The sequence below is a fragment of the Cervus canadensis genome, chromosome 11 (assembly GCF_019320065.1).
Source record: "Cervus canadensis isolate Bull #8, Minnesota chromosome 11, ASM1932006v1, whole genome shotgun sequence".
NCBI lineage: Eukaryota > Metazoa > Chordata > Mammalia > Artiodactyla > Cervidae > Cervus > Cervus canadensis.
Genome location: NC_057396.1, coordinates 32,540,885 through 32,548,433, shown reverse-complemented (window position 1 = coordinate 32,548,433; position 7,549 = coordinate 32,540,885).

The window sequence follows — 7,549 nt, the reverse complement described above, 5'->3', positions numbered from 1 at the left end:
CTCAAAGACCTTGGGCATAACTAGATCTGAGTCTCCTTTCCTCTCTTTCATCAGGAAAATGAGATTATCAATAGCAACCACCTTGCATGGTTATTATGAGAATTAGTTAAAACAGGTAAAATGCTTTGTTGTTCAGTTGCCAAGTCATGTGTGACTCTTTTGCAGCCCCATGGACTGTAGCCAGTCAGGCTCCCTCTGTCCATGGGATTTCCTAAGCAAGGATACTGTAGTGGGTTGCCAGTTCCTTCTCTGGGGGACCTTCCCAACCCAGGGATCAAACCCATTTCTCTTGCATTGGTAGGCAGATTCTTGACCACTGAGCCACCAGGGAAGCCCACATTTTCGATAGTTTTAATAACTTACTGCTGTTTGTTTCACTGCTATTCCCTTCCCCCCAATCCACTCCAGCTTCCTATCCAACTTTATTTAACACCACAACTGCATTGAAAACTGCTTTGATCAAATCAATGATTCTTTTCCTAAACAACATTTTTTGGCCACTTGATGCAAAGAACTGACTCATTGGAAAAGATCCTGATGGTGGGGAAGATTGAAGGCAAAAGGAGAAGGGGGCAGCAGATGATGAGATGATTAGATAACATCATTGACTCGGTGGACATGAATTTGAGCAAATCCTGGAAGATGGTGGAGGACAGGGGAGCCTGGTGTACTGCAGTCAAGTTGCAAAGAGTCAGACATTTAGCAACTAAACAACAGAATGATGTTTCTGAAATCTATTAACTGACTCCATGTGAGCAAGGTTTCTCAATGCTTTCATCTATAAAAATAGTTTTCTCCTTTAGAAACTCCAATTACATGTGCATGTTTCATTTCCTATCCCCATGTCATTTTTATTTTTATCCCTGTTCTCCTTATTGTGATTTGAGCACTGTGTACTCTTACCATTCCAATTTTACATTCATTTTTATGATTATATACTTTTTTCCTTGAATTCTGCCAGTTCATGTTTCTTCTGTTTCCTCATATCCTCTTGTATTTATGATGTATCAGTTTATAGAGATCATAAGATATTAAGGTTGTCATGAAATCTTTGACATAGTTTTCAACTGTTTCTTGGAATGTTTTTCTGGTCACTGTTCTTCACATGTCATTTATTTTTCTTGATCCTTTTTTCTCTATTTTACTATCCTCATGCAAAGCCTGTGCCAATTCTTTTTCATTGTTTAGGTATCTGCAAATATTTACTCAGCACCTACTCTGTGCCCGGCACTATTCTAGCTCCTGAGAGGACAGCAGTGATATATATGTGTTGTCTCCCCTTCACCAGAATGTACACTTCATTAGAGCAGAGAGGCCTGGTGTGCTGCAATTCATGGGGTCGCAAAGAGTCAGACACGACTGAGCGACTGAACTGAACTGAACTTACATGACTCTTCAGAAGGTCCCAGTGAGACTGAGCCCAAGTTTTTCACAACAGTGACCAACTTGAGAAGGCGCGTGCTTCTGTTGCCTTCCCTTCTTTGCCACTTCTGTTCCTTGGATATGCTTAGTTGCTCAGTCATGTCTGACTCTTGCGACCCCATGGACTGCAGCCTACCAGGCTCCTTTGTCAATGGGGATTCTCCAGGCAAGAGAACTGAAGTGGGTTGCCATGTCCTCCTCCAGGAGATCTTCCCAACACAGGTCTCCTGCATTGCAGGCAGATTCTTTACCAGCTGAGCCACCAGGGAAGCCCTCTGTTCCTTGGATCATTTCCCAAATTAACTCTGCTTACAAGCCCTTCCCTCAGACTGCTAAGGGTAGTCAAGATTAAGACAGGCTTACATCTAGAACCTCTACAAATCAACAAGAAAAAGATACATAAACCAATGGAATAATGATAAAGAGTCCTGAAGATACTTCACAAATAAAGAAACCCGAAAGGTCAACGAGCATTTGAAAGGATGCACAATATCAATAACCAGGAAGATGCTAGTAAACCTAATTGATACACATCAAAAATAGTTACAATTTTTAAAGAAGTTTTGTTGAGTATATTATCTATTGCCATATAACAAATTACCCCAAAACTTAACAACTTAAAACAATAAACATTTATCTCTCAGTTTCTACCAGTCAAGAATCTGGGCTCTGCTGGGCGCTTCTGGCTGAAGGTCTCTCACAAGGTTGTAATCATCTGGAGGGCTGACTGGAGGCAGGGAGGACCCATTTCCAAGCTCCCTCTCAGGTCCTCGCTGGCTGTTGGTCACAGACGTCTGTCCCTGCGCTGTGGGCCTCCCCACAAGCTAGCTTACAACATGGTTTCTCCAGTGAGAATGCAAGGGAGGATGCCCAAGACGGAAGCAGCAGTCTCCTTGTAACCTCATCTTGGAAGTGACATCCTGTTAGGTTCTGTCATGTCCTATTCATTAGAAGGGAACTGCTGGCTCCAGCCCACACTCAAGGGAATGGGCTTACAGAGGGTGTGAATGCCAGAGCGTGGGCATCACTGGGGGGCCATCTCAGAGGCTGCCACCACAATGAGGATATGGAGAAACTCACATATTCATGGTGGAACTATGAATTAGTACTATCACTTTGGAAACCAGTTTGACATTTGCTACCTAAATTGAAAGTATGCATACCTTATAACCTATCAACTCTATACTGACGTATAGACCAAAAGAAATGATTACATGTGGAAATGTACAAAGCAGCATTATTTTTAATAGCTCCAAACTGGAAACATCCAAATGTCCTTTGACAGTAGGGTGGATAAAAACTCCTCGAATATTCCTACAGGGAATACTATACGACAGCAAAATGAGTGAAACATAGTTATATGGATGAATATCATGTTTAGTGGGAAAAAGCCTGACACAAAGGATTACATTCTTTATTATTCCATTGGTACACATTTGAGAAAACAAAAATAAGAGTATCTGACTAGGTCTGCCTAGATAGTAAAACTATAAAGAAAAAAGTACGTAGTAATAACAATCAGGGAGGGTGGTTATCCTTCCTGGGAGGGGGAGGGCCTACCTGAGCAGGAACGGGCATTAACAGAGCTTCCTGAATCCTGGCAAACTTGGATTTCTTAACTAAAGCAGTGATTACACAGATGCCTATTTTCTGGTCATTTTTTGAGCTGTATGCTGTAATTTCATAGACGTTCTGTGTGTATGTTACATTTTGCCATAAAGGAACCTTTCCCAGAACTACGCATATACCCATATCGTATTATCCAATCATGCACAAAAGGGGCCCAGCAGAAGGCCTGGCATGAGGTTAGGTGCTCAGGGTACACAAGCCAGTGTCCGTTTTGGGACTCCTTCAGCTGGGAAACCCTGTCTGCCTCCTCTCTTGACCATGCCAGGCCCTGGAAGGAAAGGTAGGCAACAGGGCTGAGCCTCCCGGAAGCCCTGCTATTTGCAGCAGGGTTTGGCCTGGAGGGGCCCGCGGTCTCTCTTTCCGTGAGAGGGCTCCGTCTTCTCCCCTGTTCCAGGCAGGAACAGGAACAGGGCTGGCGGGGCGGGGGCGAGTCAGGAGTCAGGGACCAGGAGCCCTTTTGGGGCAGCCACTGAAGCTCAGCTCTGAGTCAACCTGCCTACCCCATGTGGCTTCAGCAAGAAGACTCAAAATCCTCTCTAACCACCTCCCCCACCCAGAACTTCAATGAAAAGGTCAAGGGAATTTTCCTCCCCTATAAATGGAACGAATCTTTCTCGGGCCCAGAAAGAATTATTTATCAGGTGTTCGTGGCATTCCGCGTGCCTTTACAGGGCCCAGGCGTGCTCTGAGGCACAACAGACAACTTTCTTCCTGAAAGCTCAGTTGATAGGCTAACTTCAAAGCCCAGGTCCTCAGAACAGTGCATGAGGCTCCAGTTTGGGAATTGACATCAAAGGCGCACGCACAGGTTGATCTGATGTCGGGGTGGACAGCCTCAGGGCTGTGAGGGGAGGCCTCAGAGGATTCGCCTGTCCTCAGCCCCTGGAGAGCTGAGGGAGGCAGCCCAGCGGTGGCACGGCCTTGTGAACCCAAACTTCAAAAGCCCTGGGCCACTGCTTAACTTGCCACAGGCAACTGTCTAAAATGGCAGACAGACGGTGGAGGGCAGAAGACTGGGGTGGGCAACAGCAGCTGACCCCAAATCTGTTTATCCACTGAGCCAGAGAGAGGACACAGGGTTTAAATGTGGAAGGGCTGTCTGAAGCCTTGCCGTCCATAGTAAGGATCCTACATGACAGCAAACCAGCACGGTGACGGTCGGCCCACTCAGTCTTCACATCACCCATGTACAGTCTTCACATCACCATGTACAGACACCCAGGGACTGTCATTCCTATTTCTCAAAGGAGGAAACTGAAGTTTAGGAAGGTTCCATGACTTGCCCAAGGTCAGAGTCAATACGGGTGGATCTATCTGCATTGCACAACCCCTGCTCGTACCCACTACTCAAGAAACTTAAAAATAGGGCACTAGGAATGCTCTCTAGGGGCTTGAGTGTAAAACGTGTAACAGAGCAGAGAGAGGCAAAGTCATTTGAAAAGGAGAGAAGGCTTCCTGGCTGACAGCCCTTGACTTTTTCATTCCCTCATTCATTTAACAAATTTCTCAGTACCTTCTTTGTGGCACACATTGTTCTCGGCACTAGGGATGATATAATGAACAAGACAATGCCCTTGCTCTTACCAAACATATATTCTTGCAAGGGAGGTTGGCTATAAACAAGTAAACAAATTAAAGAATGAGAATGTAGTATGTGTTAAATAGTTATAACTTGTTGTTGTTCAGTTGCTAAGTCGTGTCTGACTCTTTACAACCCCATGGATTGCAGCATGCCAGGTTTCCCTGTCCTTCACTATCGCCTGGTGTTTGCTCAAACTCATGTCTTAATAGCAGGTAAATGAGAACTTATGTCATATTTTTTCTAGTGCTTCCTATGGGGTCAAGAACCATGCTTAGCATTTTCTATGTCATAATTCATTTAATCTTCATTAACAGCTCTCCTGAGGTAGATGCCAATATAAATCTTTATTTTCTAGGTGAGGAAACTGAAGCAAGGACAAATAACTTGTCTAAGGTTACAGGACTGGCAAAATGCTGTGATCAGATTTAGATTCCAGGCAGCCTGGCCCCAGAGTTGACTGCCTCCTTGCCATGGTGTCAATCTCCTAAAAATGGATTGATTGGCCAGCCATGGTCACAAAGCAAGGGGGCACCTGAGGATCAGTGCCATTTTATTCCATCCTGACCTTCCCAGGCCAGTTTTCTAGGCAAGGACATTGCTGAAATGCCCAAGCCCTGGATCTGATTTTTCACCTTCTCCCTGGGACAATTTTGCCTCTGATCTCAAATTCAGGATCTACAAAGGAGATGCTTTCCAGACCCAAGAAGCTTGTGGAGGCAAACAGACACTTGGAACTCAGTCAAAGGGAGCTGTGTGCCTTCTGTGGGTCAGGAGGCCCCCTGTGTGGGGGAAAATGAGATTCTGGATACTTCCAAGGACCCACCACCAGGATGGCATGAGGGACCACTGCTGTGACCCACACAACAAAGTGTCCCCAGATGTCAGATCAGTTAAGGACTCGGATGCAGCTCAGGGCTCGGTGGGAAAGCATCTCTGATTGTTAAGTGATGTCAAGGGCTGAGATCAGCGGCAGCTTCCTTTCTGACTCTGTGACCTCAGCCAGGGGGCTTTGCCTCTCATTGCCTTCTCGGTTCTAAAGCAGCTGAGTAAGGAACCCCTTATTTCCCAAGGACAAAACCGTCATCTATCAGAAGAAGCCCCTTAGCAAGTACTTCTCAGCACCCCATGAAAAAGCCTTTGAGAAGCTCAGCTGGGAAACCTCTTCCCTGTGTCCTATGCAATCCCCAACGAGCTGAGAGAGAAACTTTCTAGGGTCTGTGTGTGCTGCTTCACAGGCTCGGCCTCTCTCCCCAAAGCTCAGTCCTTCCTGGGCTGGTCCACACCCTCCAACCACGACCTGCACCCTCCACAGGGTGGGCGAGCCCACCCCCACATGCACCCTTGCTCCAGCCTCATCTGCATTTAACATCCCTTGTTGGGCTTTGGCAGAGAATACTCAGCAGACTCATATTAAAAATGCCCTTTAAAATTCAAAAGCTTTGAACTGAAGAAATACCTTGAGAAGTTTTCATGGAAAGTTCAGCTCCACTGGTTCAATTCACTACACTTAGATGCACCTTTTCAAATAATAGGGAAAAAATGTAACAGGGTCAGACCCAATCAATATGCTTGTTCAAACAGAATTGCAGGGACTGTGATGTGCACACATTTTGTACTCTGCCTTTGTACCCCGCCACTCGCTCTGAAGAAAGGTTTCTTTGCTGGGAGAGCAATGAAAGTGGTAGCCTTTGGAGTGGAGACGGCAAAGCAATGGTGTGTTTACCAGGCTGGGAGGGGCTGCCATTTTTCGCATCCACCCCCCCTCCCCAGCCTCGTCTCTTTGTTCTTTTCATAACGGCATGCAACCCACATGGGCAAAGTCCTTCCTATGCCCCGGCATCTGATGCTGAATCGGAGGCAAAGGACTCCCAGCGCTTGCCTGCCTCATCTCAGAAAGGTGATTTGTGGATTAGACAGATAATTTGCTGCTTCTTTCCCACCCTTGGTGAGAACACAAAAGGATTTGCCAGAGCGCTGTACCACGGCTAGGGGAATTCCCAAAGTCTAAAACGGGCTCTTGTCTGGCTAAGTCAGGGTCCACATACACTCCACCCCCCAAGCCTTCCATCCCCAAGAGGACCTTGGGCAGATGGAGGTTTCCTTGGCCTTAGGCTGCAACCTAACAACAGCCAGGAAAATTCTGGAAAACCCACCTTAAGTGAAGGTGGCCAAGTTAGAGGGAGAAGGGGTGAGCTACAGATCCCACCACCAGCCCCTCGGCCAGACATGAAGGCAGGCAAAAAAATGAATGAAGGGGAGCAAATGAAAGGCCTGCCTTCAGCATCCACATCAGTCTGGGCACACTGGCCTCATGCACAATCACAGACGTATATTCATCTCAACCTCAATCATTTAAACAATGCCCTGGAATTGAAAGAGTAGCACTGATGTGACCTCATGCACACTCACAGATGTATATACATCTCAACCTCAATCATTTAAACGATGCCCTGGAATTGAGAGAGTAGCACTGATGTATATACACTGCCATGTACAAAATAGATAGCTAGCAGAAAGTAGCTGTATAGAGCAGGGAACTCAGCTTGGTGCTCTGTAATGACATAGAGGTGTGGGATAGGGGGCTGGGAGGAAGGCTCAAGAGGGAGGGGATATATGTACACTTACGACTGATTCACGTTGTTCTATAGCAGAAACCAACACAATATGGTAAAGCAATTATCCTCCAATTAAAAAAAAACACAACTAAACAATGCCCTGGACCTGGTGAGGATCCGGGCTGTTCAGAGGGTCAAGTGGGGATTAGGAACAATTATTCTCAACCCCTACTTCATACTAGATCCTAAAACATTCTTGTTGGTTCTTGCTAAAATAAGACATCCTGGGTTTCTGCTGGACCTGGGTTAAAGTCAGGAATAGATGTCAACAGGGGTGCGGAAGTATGCTCAGGCTCCCTTT